The sequence below is a fragment of the Rhipicephalus sanguineus genome, chromosome 1, assembly GCF_013339695.2.
Source record: "Rhipicephalus sanguineus isolate Rsan-2018 chromosome 1, BIME_Rsan_1.4, whole genome shotgun sequence".
Taxonomy (NCBI): Eukaryota; Metazoa; Arthropoda; class Arachnida; order Ixodida; family Ixodidae; genus Rhipicephalus; species Rhipicephalus sanguineus.
Window position 1 is genome coordinate 198,287,231 of NC_051176.1, and position 18,934 is coordinate 198,306,164.

The window sequence follows — 18,934 nt, forward strand, 5'->3', positions numbered from 1 at the left end:
AAATTAAGGCAGGCTTCGCACTAGGGGTGCCAAGCCTGAAGGAAGTGCGGAGCTCGGTGGCCTTCTTTGTTTCTCTTCGGTTTTCTCTTCCTATTTTTTCCCATTCTTTCTCTCTTTCTATTTCTCGCTTGCTTCATCTTTTCTCTATTTATATACGTGGTGTTGCCTGCGTTGCGCCAAGTGACGACAGCATACGACGGCACGCGACAGCCTGGACCCCTATAAAGCGCTCCGCACTTGTCATCATCAAGGCCCTCGAAAAACAAGAGGAAGAAGACTTCTCCTTGCTGCGCGCGCGCGCTCAATATGCTACAGATGGCTATGGTATTCGTGGTTTTGCCTGCGTTACGCCATGTTACGACAGCATACGATGACAGCATAGGACAGGCCGGGCCCCTAAAGCGCTCCGCACTTACAAAATTACAAGTAAACGCTGAAAGTCTGTACAGAGAGATAAATGTTCCTAAGAGTACAAGAACAACGCAAGCATGGCTAGGTCATGGGCAACAGAAAAAAAAAATCCATATGAACTACTCTTAAAAAAAAGTTTAATTCAGGACATCTCCGAGAAAATATCGCACCGACTTACGAGCTGACTTTTGTTGGGATACGACCATGTTCCGTGTACTTTTCGCTCAAAGAAAGGGCGCCTATCTCGAGTGTTTGGATAATAATATAATATCTGGGGTTTTACGTCCCAAAACCACGATATGATTATGAGAGACGCCGTAGTGGAGGGCTCCGGAAATTTAGACCATCTGGTGTTCTTTAACGTGCACCTAAATCCAGGTACATGGGCCTCTACCATTTCGCCTCCATCGAAATGTGACTGCCGCGGCCGGGATCGAACCCGCGACCTTCGGGTCAGCAGCCGAGCACCGTAACCGCTATACCACCGCGGCGGACATCGAGTGTTTGGAGGACTGAAAGATCACTCGCTGTCGTCCATGGTGGGGCCACTCATTGAGACAGTGCCCAACAGAAACTTCCATTGTGCTACAATATCGCATGAAGATTGTGTATTTTTCATGTAATAATGCGAGAAAGAAAATTAAGGCAGTTTCGCACTAGTGGTGCCAAGCCTGAAGGAAGTGTGGAGCTGGGCGGCCTTCTTTGTTTACATTTTATTTTTCTCTTTCTTTCTCCATCTCTTACTTTGTTTTTTTTTCTTCTCTCCATAGATTTCGTTCTCTTTCTTCACTTTCTCTCTCTCTCTTTCTCGCTTCCTCTTTCTTTCTATCTCTTTCTGTCTATATATTTCTCTTTCTGCTTTTCTTCCCTCTTTTTTTCTCTATATTTCTCTTTCTTTCTATGCTATGCTTTGCTCCCTACCCTCCTCCTCTCCCTTCTCCTCACCCTCACTTCCCTTTCCCACACCCTTGCTATACTATACTACGCCAGGCTATGTTATGCTCTGCTAGCGTGCCTGGATAGCCGAGTGGTTACGGTGCTCGCCTTCGGAGCGTGGGTACGCTGGTTGGAATCCCGCCTCGTCAAGAAATATTTTCGCCAATAATTTCTCTCTTCCTATTTCTTCCTATCTCTTTCTCTCTCTGTTTCTCTCTTTCTCTCTCTCTGTGCTCGTTCTCTCACCCGTCAGAGTTACTGCATCCCACGCCGGAAAAATCAGCGCACGTGTTCCGGGAGCGAAGCAGAAGATGAAGAAGAGGACGAAGATAGCGCGTGCCGGTTCATGATGATGATAATTATCTGTCGACGCGAAACAGCATAACTAGAAGCTTAACAGCTCCGGAGTGAAAAATTGTATAGGGTATCCCGAGGCCTAAGTGTAATAGGTAGGCGTGTATCCACTATTCACTAAAGGTCTACTCGGTGGATAGATCTACCTGGTTTATCTAGTGCAAAGCTTCAGAAATGAGACTTATGTTATTTATATCGACAATACAGCCATAACACGCTCGTCTATACTGACAGCTCGCTTATATCAAGATGCTCAGCCGGTGATGGGATTGCCGCCAAGATCACTGATTATGCGAGTGATAAGGCTGCTAGGTATTAACTGAGAAACGTATAACCCTTTATCTAAATTACTTTAATAATTATAATCATGACGAGTTTGTTTTTCGAACAGCATCAGTAGGTGATCATCTAATAAACACTCGATTCTCTTTTGCTTTCATTCCGTCTTCTTCACTAAACGAAACTTACTGCACAGGACCTCGTCTTCCTCAAAGTACGGACTAACTACATCAAAGAGTAACTACAGTGCTTTCGCAATATGGCACTCAGGATAATTTATTTTGAAATTAATGTTACCGCACTAATATATTAGTGTACTCAGAAAGTGTATCTCGTATCAATCGAATCTTACATGACCGTCTGAGCACGGGTTACATAATGTATCCATTTGTTTTTTCACCATTAAATACTACACTTATCATATGTGGCGACCACTGCGCACAGACCTACGCAGCCTCCGTCTCGTCACTGATTAGCCCGGCGTGACACAGGTACTTGCTGCAACACGTTTCCGATAAAAGACAGCGCCACGCAGTTTCACCGGAGGCTTACGTCACCACTTCTGGCTATATAACCCAAGCTACCAAGCTTGGTTTCATGTTTGTTTCTCTAACCTTCCGAAGCGCAGCATCGGCATGCTTGCCCTGCTGCTGCTATTACGTTAATAAACATCGTTTTGTTTTATGTTGGGATCCGTCCTTCACCGACTCCGCATCCCACATCTGGTGACCCGGAAAACGAACAAACCGCATCGCCATGACCCGGACCTTGGAATGACCTTCCAGAAGATTCCACGGGACCTTCACGCCGAGTCAACCGACCTCTGACACACCTATCACGATGGCGCTGCAACCGGATGAAACCACGGCGCACTGCATCTTGCTGCCGCCGGAGTTTCCCGAATTCTGGCCGCAATGTCCAGCCATCTGGCTTATCAAGATGGAGGCTGGTTTCTCCCTGCGTAACATCGTCTCGCAGCAGGACAAGTACGCCATCACGGTAGCTATGCTTCCTCCTGCTCTGCGACGCGTTGTGCCTCCTCCTGGGCCGCAGGCATACGACCAACTTCGAGGGTTCGTGCTAGCCCCACCGCAACCGGCAGCGCCACGTCACATACTCCCTGCCGCGCTACACGTAACCACAGAGCCATTGCAAGACATCGCTTTCGACGCGGCGCACAGGACGACACAGTGCACGTCACGTGCCACGACTGAGTATCGCCTGCCGCCAACTGTTTTGCCTGCCACTCCTGCCATCGCCGACGAACGGCCTTTGGTAGAGTGGTCAACGCCTGTGGACACTTCGGTGAGCATGACGGCATCAGCGCCTACTGATCCTGGGTGCGACACCCAAACCAGCGCTGCCTGTCACGTTTTCGCTGGCACCACGGATGTCACCCTAACCGAGCCACCTCAGACTGTCCCGACCGCAGATCCTGCTCAGGCTGTCGAGCGGCAGCGCAAACAAGATGACGCCCGCACCGACCGCGACCACCCGGTCCCAGTCTCCCCGGACGGACCAGCACAAGGCCACACCTGGCACCCCAACCCTGGTCATCCCGCAGAATCTGGGGCCAAGGCCCAACATCATTCTGGCGCCGCCGTGCATGACGCCGCCCCCCTCGTTTGCCATAGTCCGAGGACAGCCCCTGACACTACAATAGCTACAGGCCATGCTGCACGTGCAGACCATGCTGGCCCAGCCCACGCTGGGTGCGTTCCAGACAGACCAGCGCCAGTCCCTGGTGTAGATACCGACGTTCACCCAGCCGCAGATATTGGCGCAGGACCACCACCATCCCGTCATGACCACCACGACGGTGTTGCATCCGGCGCCGCCGCAACATCTCCCCGTCTATCTCGGAGCCCATGACGTCGGCGACGATACACCACCAGCCACAGGCGCCTACTACAACGGCGCCACCAGCCGCGGAGAAGCCCGTGAAAGCGCCCACGTACACAAGCGCGCCCGGTGCGACCGCTCTTTCGCGGATCCACTTGGCCCTCCTGAAGCGTCTCTCCGCAGCGCCGCCCGTCAGCGGAACGGCTCGCAAAATCCACTAGGTGTCTACACCCGTCCTCTACGCCACTCTCAGCCCCGACCCCCAGGAAAAAATTGAGCACCCGTTCGCCACTCCGTGTTACCGACCAGGACAGGCCCGACTCAAGCCCGCGTACATCGCGGCGAACGAACCTGGCAGCGCCACTCTTTCAACTGGCGTCCTCCCACCGACGTCGCAGCCCGCTCCTTTCACGACACGCTCTGGACGTCTGGTACGCCTCCCAGATTTCTACAGACCCTGAGGGCTCTGCACTCCGCGGGGGGGGGGGGGTGATGTGGCGACCACTGCGCACAGACCTACGCAGCCTCCGTCTCGTCACTGATTAGCCCGGCGTGACACAGCTACTTGCTGCAACACGCTTCCGATAAAAGACAGCGCCACGCAGTTTCACCGGAGGCTTACGTCACCACTGCTGGCTATATAACCCAAGCTACCAAGCTTGGTTTCATGTTTGTTTCTCTAACCTTCCGAAGCGCAGCATCGGCATGCTTGCCCTGCTGCTGCTATTACGTTAATAAACATCGTTTTGTTTTATGTTGGGATCCGTCCTTCACCGACTCCGCATCCCACACATATAACGTTATTCATTAGACATGAAATTCTTTCAACTTACTAGTACTTTTCTTTTGCACCGCACATCCCCTACGCGCATACGATACAGTTTCGCGGAAATGTGGTCTTGAAGACGACAGGATCTCCGTATGTCGTTCACCTATCACCGACACCTGAATCTCGCAATAACTACGTGGACCTAAGAGTAATAAATCACCTACGTCGTCTGAGAAGCAAACGCCTTGGCGAAGTTTGTGGCATCACCGTCTACTTTATCTGGCAAGAGACTAGGGAGGAAGTACGAAGGAAGAAAACGAGTCTTCTGCCATCGTCTCGGCATGTGTAATTGATAGATAACACGACAAAATGTTCGCGGGCGTTCTTCACAGCGGCTACAGTCGGGAAAACAAATTTAGTTATGCACGGCAGAGAAAATGGAATGGCTTCTAGTTCCGAGGAAGACGGCAAGCGCGCAATTGTCAACAATATTAAAGGTAACCTTTTCGTCCTTCTCTTGATGGAGATGATGATGAACAAACTTTATTTAATTAGCAGAAAGATCCACCCTCCCCCTCTCAGAGGAGGGGGAGGGGGCCAACCTGGACGTCGGCAATGATCCCGTGGGCCCTGGCGTCGTCGTCGGCCTGCCGTACTCTAAGCGCGCTTGTAATTGTGGGTCGAAGCTGAGGAGTGCGGCCTTCCAGCCACGCCAGTCTGGCAATTCGCCTCTCATGGGGGCCTCCAGGCACGCCCAGAGCATGTGGCACAAGTCCGCCCTGTTATTGCAAAATTTACAGTTGTTCGAATAAATTTCCGGCGCGCAGTGGTTCATCGTTACCGGACTGGGGAACGTATGTGTCTGAAGTGGGCGCCACGCCATCGCCTGTCCGTTGTTCAATGACGCGTGTGCTGAAGGATAAATTCTCCTGCTTAGCCTATAATGCTGAGTGGTCTCTCTGTAACTGGTCATCCTTTCAAATCTCTCATTTTCCTCCAGCTCGACTAGGGCAGTCCAGAGGCTCGGTCTGCGAGTCCTCGAGCTGTCTGGTGTGCGGCCTCATTGCCGGTTAAGGAGAAGTGAGCGGGTGGCCACATTATATCTATTGTTCGCTGGTATTTGTGTTCAGCCAATATTCTTTGCGCTGTTTTTGATATACGCCCTCGTGCAAAGTTTCTCACAGCCGTCTGCGAGTCACTAATGATTAGTGTAGTTGAGGTGGATGCTATGACCAGTGCAATGGCTGCTTCCTCTGCTTCTTCTGCGAAGCTCGTTCTCACCGAACCACTGACCTTATGATTTCCTTTGTAGTCCACTACTGCCATAGTCACGTTGTCATTTCCTTTGAATTTGGCCGCGTCTACGTAGGTGGTTTCCGGGTAACCTTTTAAGTTCTTAGGTATATTTTTCGCTCTTTCTGCTCTCCTTGCCTGATGACGTACGGGATGCATGTTTTTCGGTGTCGGTGAGGTTACCAAGCATTTCCTTATCTCATAAGGGATATCCTTTTTGGAGCCAAATTGATTTGTGTAGCTTATGCTCAGTTCCTCTAGTATATATCTACCTGTTTTACTCTGCGTCAGTCTATCAAATTGTGCGATTCTTTGAGCTTCTATAAGCTCTTCTGACTTGTGAAGCCGTAATTCAAGAGCAAAATTAAAAAAAAATATTTCATCAACTTTTCAAGTTTGAGCGTTGCGTGGGCCCCTATAAAGTTACTATAGCGCTAACGAAGACAACTAGCGTAGCTCCGTCATTTTTCACATATATGCTAAGGAAACTGAGTCTGAAGGAATTGATGTTCGCCTCGAAGCCGCCTTAGTCCTGAATCCTCGTTTACGCAATGACGCACGCACGGCTCAGCGAATTTCGTTCCAATACCAGCATCGTTTTCTTTCCACGACAGAGCACCAACAAAGAGAGTGAATTTTAATTATTGTGTTGAAATCATTGGGAAACTGTCTTATTCTTGATTTTAGACAGCTGAATGAATGGTTTCTAGTGGTGCGCGTATGCGGCAAGTTTATAGGCAAAAGTGTATGTGACAGCTTTTGTGTGATCCTCGTTTGCCTTCGTATGAAAGTGAACGATTGCTCTTTGGCGAGGGTATTTTATTATTAATTTGTTTTGCTCGTCTGAAACAGCGCAGGGATCAGTTCATTCTTTTTTTGTTGAATCTCATAGTTATGTCATAGTGTTTAAACGCATAAATAACAGATAAGAGATCCTAACTGATTGTTTTTTTTTTCATTTACAGCTAATGAAGAGATATGTGTTTTTGGAACAATAGGCAGCGACAGCAGCGACCATTTATCTATTTTTTCCTACTATATTTCACACCCTGTTGCCCTACAGAGGATGCGTTCAATATGAGGTTCCGTTAAAAATAGTGAAGGGAGTCGATTTATAACACATGCCTAGCGATATCGCAAAGAATCCATTGATCACGGAGCATTTTTTACGCAAACATGATGCGAAAAACGCGCTTCATTAACCTATTTAAAAAAGCAATAACAATTGATGCCCTCAGAACAAATCAAATATAATGATCAGAAAAGCAACTTAAGTTTGAATATCTTATAGATTTTTTTTTTTGCCAGCGTAGTGAAGCACTTTGGCAAACACATGTTTTAACTGAAGCGTTATGCCGTACGTTTTCCCAAATAATCTGTTTGTCTATTTTTATGATTGCTCTTCTTCGCAATAAATGACTCTTACAGAAGTGGTATCATCTACAGGCAGACGACCTGAAAGAAAAAAAGATAGTGAAAGAATCTGCCGGCAACAGAAGGCTGATCCTCTTCGCTTATAGCCAATGCGAGACACCTAACGCGATCAACTTTTACCAGGTAAAAGAAAACGTCATCATTATGCGGTGGGAATACGGAAGTAGCGCAACAAAGCTAAGCAACACCCACCCAGTTCTGAGTGTCCAAATTTGTTAGACATTCAACACGTTCAAGTTACATTGATTCCGTATGTGACAAAATACTCCACGACCAGCCGTAGCCTCCATAACGGTAGCGCAATGCACGTCAGCGGAACAAGAATGCTACGCGACAAGGCGAAAAGACAGTGTTCAGTGCTCACAATGCCTGTCGGCGCATAGGGACTCCCTGGAGCAGAGGATGCAGCCAACGACGATGACGATGAGTACCACGCAGCTGGAGACGAGGATAGGCACCAGGATTTCCAGGTCGGTCATGCTAGGCAGGGACGAACGCTTGGGCTGCGACGAGGTGGCCTCTACCGAGGCCACGTCTGCAAAGGGAACCAAGTATGCGTGAGCGATGGCAACTGCAACGAGTAGAGTTGTCACTTCCATGATAACACTGAAGATTATTTTGTGTTTCAAAGGCGCAAGGGGGATGCATACGTCAACGAGTGCTAAGAGAGCTGTGGTAAGAATTTAGTGAAGCGATGTATCGGTAGCACTGTTGCCCCACCAGGGCCCTTGAGTGGATAGGCCCGGTAAAATGTGCTATAAAAAAACGATACCAATGCAACAGCGAACTTTCACAATATGGCGTGATACGAATTACCTGGACTGACAACGTTCAGTGTTTGAACAATACGCAAAAAGACTGCAACTGATCTTGTGTCGAACAATAGTTCGCCACCGAGCAACAATGCTGGATGCAGCGGAATATGCTGCCGGCACGCGAATGGAAAATGCTTTTCTCTTTCAGGCTGTGCCTCCCGATCCACTAGTTAAGATGGAGAGGACGGTCAGTCGTCCGTCTCTCAGAGCAAGCAATTGCGTGTACAGACAGTGTGCCCTGTTCAGAGTCGGCAGCACGAGACATCGTGTCTCGGAGTGGATATAGACTCACGCGCAGTGCCATTGGGCGTGGTGAACTCGTATTGGGCCTCGGTAGCACCCGCCGTGGAGCGGCAACCACGTGTACGTGGTACGTGGCGCCGGGCGTCAGGTTACGCAGCAGCAGCTGCGTCTGGTTGGCTGGCAACCCTTCGGCCACGGTGGACCAGGCCAGCGCCGCGCCCTGGCGCAGCTTCACCGTGAAGTCGAGCAGCTCGCAGCCGCCGCTCTTCCAGCTGCGCAAGCTGAGGCTGGCGTGCCGCTGAGAGGCCTGGATGAACTCCTCCTTGCTCGGGGACAGCGGTGCTGCATAGGTGCATACGAACATCAGCCTCGCCACACTGGTGGAGCGCCGTCATTTGCCTAGAGGCTGGGTGTGACTGCGACGGCATTCACTACTAACGTAGTCATCGAAATACAAATTAGGGTCAGCTTAAGATGCCAATCAGCCAGAGGATGTCACGCGGTGATCGAAAGATAAAAAGAATGACTTCCTCAAGGGCCTGCAGCATTTTTCTGAGTCGTTTTTCTTGAATGGACCCTGCAGTAATCTTAAAAGGCCAGAAAAGGGGCTCCCGATGCCAAGTTTGCAAACTTCTACTCTCTTTAGTCCTCGATTGGAGATAAAGCACAGGAGAGCACAGTTGGCGCGGAGTTTCAACGAAAATTTCACGTCAGCGAGTAGGAAAAAAATCGCTTGTAGCTACTGCCAGCTAGAGTTACTGTATATGCTACCTTTAGGTAGCAGAGTTGCGCATCTGTCTTCCAACGCCGCTAGCAACCATGCATTGCGGAGAAGCTGCCGCTCGGGCCAATTTTTTTTTTTTTTATTTCTCGACGCCGCCGCTGCAGCGAACTGAATTAACACTAGCCATCGACAGCCAATGTTCATCGCCGGTCTTCGACACGCCAGACAGGTTAATCGGCGACACAGTAGGCATGTCGCCTGCAAAAACGAAGTGCAACTTCACCGCATAGCTGTAGTTGCTAGCCGGACCTATGCGCTACTCTGATACCTAAAGGTAGCATATACAGTGACTCTAGTGCCAGCCAGCGAACAAATCGCGGATAACGGGGGTAATCCTACCTGCAGGGCCGAGGTAAATAAGAGAGTTTTCAATAGTCCCTCCATCTGCTCTGTGAATAAACTGAACAAAGAGCAGGTTTTCAGCACGTAAGAGTTAGAGAACCGAAGCGGTATTTTGCGCTTACTTATCACACTCGACAAAACCGAAAGAGCAGGAGGAGGAATAAACGTTTATTGCGCGAAACAGCGAGAAAGAATTCTTCGCCAGAGGTTGGTGGCTGATTAACTGTTTATTATTACGTATATATGACTGAGTTGTACGAGGCCCCACGAGCGCGTCTCGTCCCTCGGAAGCATCTGGTGTTCTCCCGTGACCCCGGGTGTAACTCGAGACGATGTTTTTGATGTTTTATATTGACCGCACCCTCCGGCGGCCCACCAGAGTCGCTAGTGGTTGCCAGACGTTGGCGGTGAAACCGAAACCGAAACTGTTCCTACAAGCTAATGCCGCGGCCCGTGCCTGGTCCACCAGACCTCCAAAGAGATGAGACGTTAATTTCACGCCGCGTATAGTCTTTAGCATCGAGGACAGCAGCTCGTTTCACTGCATCTCCTTTGTTTTCGCTGTGCGCGCTAAGTTCACAAATCTGTGGCGTAACACGCTTTGTCTGCGTCTCATTTGCATACTCGACGACAACGATTCAGCAATGACGTACCTTTGATTAATACTGAATCTTGATTCTCAGCAACGGGGATGCGATTTCGGGGCTCAGGCTTTCTGGTGTGCTATCTTACCTGGCTGAAAACAGCCTGGAAAAGGCCAAATCTGCGTTATTGATTGTTTGCTCTTTGATAAGAAGCCCTTTCAGAGCATAAGTTGATGGTAATGAAAAAATCAAGCGCAGTGCTGTCAACATAATGCAAGTGTTGCGAAACCAGTGGACCGGTGCAACCAAGATTGTTTGGAACACCTAAAAAAAACACACAAAAAACACTGGTTTCTTTCTGCAGAAAGTACTTAACGAACGTATGGGTAGACTGATTCAAAAGCTTTTTATAACTACAAAGCTGTTTTCCGTTTTATTATTGTAATTGGCGAGACGTTGTTTTTCGGAGATTAATAAATAACCTGTTTGTCGAGAAAGAATAAAGATATAGTGATGCCCCTTAGCGAAGTGGTTCACGGCTGCATCGTTCGCTTAAATGCCATTGTTTCCGTAATGGAGTAAATCCCAGGTTATTCTACGAATTAAAGGCACAATGAGGTAGTTTCTGTACCGCTGGGTAGTTTAGAAGTTTCTAAATCTCACTCTCGGTTAAAGCTCATTAAAAAGGCCTGAGCATACACGTAGAAAGCTTAGCACTGTTAGCAGGGCCAATAAACTTCACGTAAGAAATTAGTTCCTATAGTGGCGCGTAATTAATGACCACTTTCTAACACACCCCCTCTTTGATATTGCAGACTTTCACTCCTCTTCCAGCAATTTTTCCTCATTAAATATTAACGAGCACGCGCTGTTGAGGTAACATTTAAAATGCTTGCATGGGCAAAGGCAGGCGCATAACATGTTTTGCAAGAATATTGCGTGAGGGGACCCTTAGGACGAGCAGCCACGCAGTTGTCAAAGCATAAATTGTCTCAATTTTAAGGCGAAAATGGCAGACTTCGGCCATTGGAATAATACTGAACACTATAATAGAAAGGCAGGAATTTAAAGCTAATCCTCCGATTATCTTATATCTGTGTGTATGCAAATTTTATCACCATTATGCACCACAGACTCAGTATGACACAGTATACAGGGCGCCCCAGCTAACTCTATAGCCAGAGTTTAAACACACACACACACATATATATATATATATATATACGAAAACATACGTATGTTTAAAAGTCATGTTTCACCCACTTCACATTTCATCCGTCCAAAAAAACGTTGTAAACGTCGAAGATAACTCCACGCGTATGATCTAAAATTAAACGGACATCCTACCCTCTAACGCGCCCCCCTCACAGCCGGCGAAGTTCTTTTGGGACGTCAAACCCGACGACTTCTATTTCCTTTCACCTTGCTCGTACAGAATCTAAATCTGCTTCCTTTTTTGTTATCCGCCCTCTCGTATCGTCACATTTTGCATTCTCATTACCGTAGGTGCTGCGGGCCGTGAAAGGTGGAAGGATCGAGAGAAATCGAGTATAAGTCTGCGTGGGTGAGATAAAAGAAAAAAGCGGGAACATGGCATTACGAGCCTTCGAAACGATTAAAAAAATCAGTGCAACGCCTAACGAAGGAGCGTCGCAAATAAATATCCCAGCTGCATCGATCGCCTGCCAACACTGCGTTTCCTCTGATGCTGTTCGACCAAGCGCGCTCTTTCGTTGCCAAGCGAAATTAAGGTGCGAACACATGGAATCGAATCGCCGCTGAGGTACAGGCCGAATGATTACTAGCCTAACTCTTTCATTTTTAATATTATGCAGGCATCGAAGCCTCGTCCGCATGCAACCGCAGGAGCGTACACTTTCCTTCGCGTCTGCATCCCCCCTATACACTTTTTTTTTCCCCACGTCTTCCCATGCCGCTCGGCCAGCGGCAAATGCGGAGTAAGCTAAGAATTAAACGATGAATAAGTGCAAATAATACTAAAACCTGCGCGTAGTGTCAAGATTTGTTGTTCTTTATATCTGCCCATCGTCCGCGGAGCGATTCGCGACGCGCGCGGCGAGGGAGCATCGACCCAAGCCGTCTAGATTGGTTGGCGCACACAGTGGCGGGTGACGTGCCGTATGCCGCCGCACTGGGACTCGCGGTGACTAGGTCCGGTGTTGGCAGTTGAGTAGAGTGTATGTGGCTGTCTGGGGCGAAGCGGGCAGAACACGCGACACGGGCGCCGCCATCGCGTCTGCCTTCTATCCTTTCGGCATTGTATTATTGACTGCGCGTCGCTTTTCATCAGCCCGTTCCATTTGCGAGCCATGTGTACAATTTTTTTTTGTTCCTGTTCCGTATGGTGGCCCGCTTTTTCCAATGACTCCCTTTTTTTCTTCCTCAAATGTCATCTGGAAGGTTGGCTGTCCCAAGTTTGGATTTCTGTAAGGTCGCAAGGGAGATCTGGCGCAAGGACATCGTAACTCAGAAAGACGCACGCACATGGTTAGAACCTGGATCATGGTTCTAGCCGTTACTCACGGGAGAGCGAAAGTAAAAGAAAAACCCGCGCAATCTAGTGCGTCCAGTGGACGTTTCCATCTATATGTTTACACATATGAGAGGCCGTGTACACAGCTTTATTATTATTATTATTATTATTTTCTTTAGTGTTGGCGATTACCTGCAGCCCTTGTGTCGTGCTTGCTAATGTATACGCTTCCCAGAGAAGAAAAGCGCACTGCTTGGGTAAAACAGACGTCGATTAGTGCTGAACACGGCAGCCGGCGGAATGTGCATTATTTAAGCGAGTCCCCGATGAAGCACACTGCTTAAACTCTTGATTCAAATGTTCCTTACAGCCGGCGACAGGCCTCAGCCACATGAGAGTACCATAACTGCTAGAACGTGAAGCAGTCAGGAAAACACGAAAAAAACTTGAGCCGCGCAAGGCTTGAAACAGCGGAACTGGACGATTCTGAAAACTAATTGGCTCCTTCTAGATTGTTTCTAGGCCTTAGATAGGCGATGCAGGTTTTAGGTTGCTTCTAGGTCGTAGCTAGGCTTTAGATAGGTGATGATCGGTTGTTTCTGCGTTGATTCTCAGCGCCGAGAGGTTCGAGTTAAACCACGGACAGTCACAAACGCGACACGGATGTCCAAACTCCAGAGACAAAACTTTGCGCTGAAACCAAGCGGTCGCACCTTTCGTAGATCTACGGCCACGTCGTCGTTGGCGTAGGCCTTCCATCGCTTCGAGATCTTCTCGCAGCCGCCGTTGCCTTTTCCGTTCCCTATAGCATTCTCTCCATGTACGTACTCGGGTTCTTCGGCTCGCTGCCGTCGCTTCGCAACCATTCGTTGGGCTAACTGTTGCCTTCGTCCTTTTTAGTGGAAGTTGCGTGTAGTGGGATTTAGCAAATTTCTGTGGCACTTACCCGTTTATAATGATGGTAGTTTCCGCACAGTGGCACATACCCGTTTGGTGACGACAGTTTTCTTCTTCATTTTTAGTGGGCCAGCGGTGAGCAGTGGGATTTACCCAGTTTCTGTGACGCATAACCGTTTATGATGATACCTTTCCGGTGCGGGGTGGACAAGGAACGATCTGCTAAACAGCTTCGATGTTTAAAAAAAAAAATACCAGGCCTGCGCGGAACGTGCAGCACAGTCACAGCGAAAGCTGGAAGAGTGGCCTTTCTAGAGCCCGTTGTAAACTCTCTTGAACGAGGGCACTCGCAAGGCACCCACTACGCCATAAATCATAACTTTTGAGAAGTAGGGAAACACCAACCATAGAGTTTCCTAAAATTATCTAGAGGGGATTCTGGCGCTGCGATCGTTCAGATACCATGGGAATTATGGGTAGTACACAATTTTGCCTAGTCTTCGTGCTTGCGGCTTCAAACGTACTTGTGGCTTTGTTTATTGCTATGTTTTGGTTTTCTTTCGGATAAAAGAATGGATCGTTGTGAACTTCGTGAGCAGATCTGAACTGGTGAGCCTAAAAAGGATAAAGTGGTGAAGTGGAACTGCTGACTTTTGCTGAACTTCGTTTTTCGACAAAGCGGATGCAGCCGACGCGGAGCCAAACGGAGCCGAAAGTACGAAGTTTAGACAAATTTGTGTACTACCCATCATTCCCATGCTGGCTGAAGCGTCATGCGTTGCAGCTCCCATAGACACTAGCGCCAGAGTTCCCTCTAGTAAGTATTGTAGGAAACTCTATGGCACCAACTATGCCATTATTCGTCATTATGCGGAGAAGCGAGGTACCCGCTACACATCTGTAAAGTATTATGTGCACTTCTTCGATGCTGTAGTTGATGAAAATGAACAATTATGGCTGAGCCCTTTGTAATGGGTGAGAAGCTTAAGCCACCCACTCGTTACGCAATTGGCATTGCGTGACGCCTGGTTGTTATTGTATTCTTCTACCACGCTGTATTACATCTGTTAACGTGACGCGTTGCCCGACATCACGCCTGTATAGGGTCTTTTTGCGAAGGAGTTTTAAAGACCGGCGTGGCTCTGTAGTAGATTATTCGGCTGCCACGCAGAGGGCCTGGGTTCAAATCCCGCTCGATCCTCGATATTTTTTTTCTCATTTCGCGTGATAGCGGTCACGGACACCGGCGGCGGCGGCGGCGGCGGCGGACAACTACGGCACCAAAATCGGCTGTTGTGATCTCATAACAGCTTTCGCTGCAAAAAAGAAGAGGGGGCAGGAGTGCTAACTAAAAAAGCGTCTTGATGCGCTGCCTTACAATAGGAAAAGAAACAAAAAATACAAAGAAAGGTTAAGGTGGTGAAGAAATAGACTGAATAAAAGCAAAAATAGATTTCTATCAACGCCTGTTTTCTGAAATTAACAAGAAGCGTCCGGATGCAGTTTGGAAAGTAATAAATAGCGTTTAAGTCTTCAAACTAAAAGTAATGTAGCAAAATTGATAAGTTATAAAACTTGCGAATTAAGCGGCAAAGCACTGGCAGACCACTTCAATACTCATTTTGTGAATGCAGCTGTTACGCACACCCATGACTCCGAAGTCAGGTATTCACTAGATAAATGCGTTACAGAAGCCATATTTATGGAGCCAACTGACGAACACGAGGTTTTTACAACAATTAAAAATTTAAATAACAGCAAATTAGATGTCGCCAATTTACAAATTAAGCCGATAAAATACGTTTTAGATTACTTTCCATTTATTCGCTCGTTGGTCCATATATTCAATTTAGCAGTAGAATCGGCGACTTTCCCAGATGGCATGAAACGAGCTATGGTGTCTGTGTTATTCAAAAACGGCGATATAAATAATATTTGCAATTATAGGCCGATATCTGTCCTACCTATTTTTTCTAAAGTGCCAGAAAAAAGTATTGCTGCACGCCTGACAAAGTTTCTAGACAAACATAATGTAATAACAAACCCGCAGTTTGGCTTTAGCAAAAGTAGATCTACTGAGGCAGCCCTTTTATCCTTGAAAGAAAGTATGGTGCAAAGCATAGACAGCCAAAAATTCGCCCTCGGGCTCTTTATTGATTTTAGCAAGGCATTTGATTGCCTCAGCCATGACATTCTTACATACAAGCTATCAATGTACGGAGTACGCGGACATCCACTCGCTTTGATAAAATCATATCTTGCAAATAGAACTCAGTGTGTGTATCGACAATGCCCTATCTTCTTTCTTAACACTTAAAAATGGAGTGCCGCAAGGGAGTGTTTTGGGCCCACTATTGTTTAACCTGTATATTAATGACTTAGTAAATATAGATCCTGCAGTTGATTTCTTTGTATATGCGGATGATAGCACCATACTCTTTACTGGAAAGGACGCAAACGAACTAATTATCAGATGTCATGCACTCCTAATGAAACTAGCTGATTGGTCACTTTTAAATGTGATCAGCATTAACCCCACCAAAACCAAAGCCATTCTTTTTAGAGCCAGAAATAAACCTTTTCAGTCGGAGCATTCAGTCACTTATTCAGGTCAAAATAAAGAACTAGTCAATGAACATAAAATCCTTGGGGTAATACAGTTGAAACCCGTAATAACGAAATCGGCGGGGAAAGCACAAAATTTCGCTCTTGCGGGAATTTCGTTGGCGCGAGAATGCGGCAGAAAAGACATGAAATTTACAAAAAACACATTTTATTTCCAAAAGTCAGTAAGTTTGCTATGGCGGGCCTTACCATGCAGCAATTTCATGCCTCTCGATCGGGAATCTCGTTTGCCACGGTACAAAGTTCGCTCCATGCACTGGTCAGCGACGGCGGCACCGCACTGTCACCAGTACTGTCATCAAGTGCGCCTACAGGCGAACCTTCTTCCGGCTCCGCTGGATCAGTGCGGATCAGCGCAGTATCGTGGACAGCAAGCTGCACGCAACGCCGAATTCTTTGGCGATGTCCATTTTTTTCCTGCCCTTTTCCACCTCACTCATGATTGCAGCCTTATGTTCCAGCGTGATGAACTTCCGCTTTTTCGTTGGAGGCGGCATCTTAGCAGGCAGCGAAATCGGACGAAGCAATCGCTACACACACTTCACGTTGCGTACCAAGGTACCAAGCAAACGCTCCACAAATGGCTCCACACATGCGACCATGTGCGCGCAAAGCCGACAAAGCCAAGCACTGAGCCAAGCCAACGAACGAAACTCCATGAGGAATGTGGATTTGGCTACGTACACTCTTAAAAAAAAGGGTGTCTGTACTGACTACCTTTGGGTGGTAATCGCCTCGCTACACATATGATGACCTTTTGGGGTGTCAAACGACTCCCTTCGTTCTTCGGACCAACGACTCCCTTCTTCACAATTTGGGGTGTCAAACGACTCCCTTCGTTCTTCAGACCAACGACTCCCTTCTTCACAAGCAGAGAGTCTACGTTACTCCCAACGCAGGAGTCTACATGACTACCTTTTATTTCCCGCTAGTACCTCTAGGTAGTCAGGGTGACCCCTTTGCCATGGTAACGCTGACCCCCACTGGAGCGTTCCTTTGACTCCGTTGTCCTTAAGGACAGTGGTGTACATGACTCCCCTGGCAAGAGTCAGTGTGACCACTTCGTGGTACTCAATGAGACACTCTGCAACAAATAATGCGTTTATTTTTCTTCTTGGTCGATATTGATGAAACTTGCTGAGTTCTGGTTTACTTATGTGGCGATTTCAAATATGCAATTATCTGGAAGAAAACGCAGTTTTTACACATAAAAATTTCATGTGTCTTGACGAGCAAGCCTTTCCAAACTTGGAGTTACAAAGTAAATCGACATATCGCTATAGTTAGGGGATAAAAACTGTATGCAATAGTTTTAAAGGAGGTTACTGCGCTGTTCTGGCAAAGGAGTTTACTGCGCTGTTCTGGCATAATGTTCATGAACCCACTAGCCCACATACGAACTCGCGTTTTAAACCCATTTGAGTTAAAAGTTACGTAATATTGAACTCTCGTGAGCGAATCACCAGCTAGACATACACTTACTGGTCAATGCTCAGCATACTATGACTATTGTTAAGTGGGTTTAGGACATGCATTCTGGTTATGTTGCATACAGTTCCCATTTCATATTATTGTGATATGCTTACTTTGTAACTCGTGCAGGCCTAACATGGCACATGAAATGTTTGATATACTTAACACGACATATAATAGTAGAAAAATATTTGCATTTTCAAAATCGGCGTACAAATACACATAAACTAAACAAGTTTTATAGAGATTGATCAAGAATTTCAAAAGAACTTCAAATCAGAGCGAACACCATTAGGGTTTTTATCTGACAATCGACGAAAGTTGGTGCCGCTACCTCTTGTTACTCAACAAGGCACTTCCACCGGGTTTACTCAAACAGGAACACTGTGGTGGATGCATGACAGCCGCAACAAGTTTTTGTAAGCAACTTTACAGTGCTGCATTCGATTCCTCTGGGGGAAATAAAATACTACTCGAAGTTTATATAGATGAGTCTCAGAACAATTTCCGCTCGCGTAAAACAACAAAAAATGTTGATTCTAGAAGAAAGTAAGCCATGCAACACGGAAACAGAAGAGATGCGGACAGCTCAAACGCTAGCGTTTGGTTTGTCTGTGTCTTCTCTTTCACGTCTGCATGCCTTCATCCTATAAACAAACTGAAATTTCTGCGATTCGTAAAATTTTTCTTTGAATCGGTTTTAAACACTTCATGCCATTTCATACATGTTCACATTGTAATGACAACCTACTGTTTTATCAGTAAGCACCTAAACTATAGGCACAACATGCTGCGAATAATGCGTAGTCCTTAGCCACGTCACCACACTTGTTAAGCATTATATATATATATATATATATATATATATATATATATATATATATATATCTTTGTGTGTGTGTTTGACATTTTTGAGCGCGCAAAAGAACAGGGACGAAAAACGACGCGGACACAGCGCTGACTTCCAACATATGCTTTATTTTCTACAGTGGTACATATATATATATAGACAACAAAAAGCAACGCACGCAGGTGCATTGTACAGGAAGGCTTCATGTAAAACCACGAATAAGTATGCATGATAAGCAATCAAACAACCTGATACCGGATTTTTTTCTTCTTAAGAGATCAAGCGGTCATTCCTGACTACCACTATCGTCTAGTCACCCTGTGGGCCTTGCTTAGAAAGTCTAGTTCTTTTTGGATAGGAAAATTGAAGGTGCACTAATGCACATGTCTCCCAAACTTGCAATCTTCGCCGCTTCAATTATCTCGCGTGTTGTTTGTGCCTGGCTCCTTCCTGTCGCAGTGCACTGCGAATACATGTGATCGCACCCACACTTCCTGCAGTGGAAAGCC

The 18,934-nt window shown here is 47.0% G+C and overlaps 1 pseudogene; it reads right to left on the reverse strand.

Annotated features, from left to right (window-relative positions):
- The window catches only part of LOC119405178 (Down syndrome cell adhesion molecule homolog), a 591,162-nt pseudogene that overhangs the window by 19,145 nt on the left and 553,083 nt on the right, over positions 1-18,934 (reverse strand).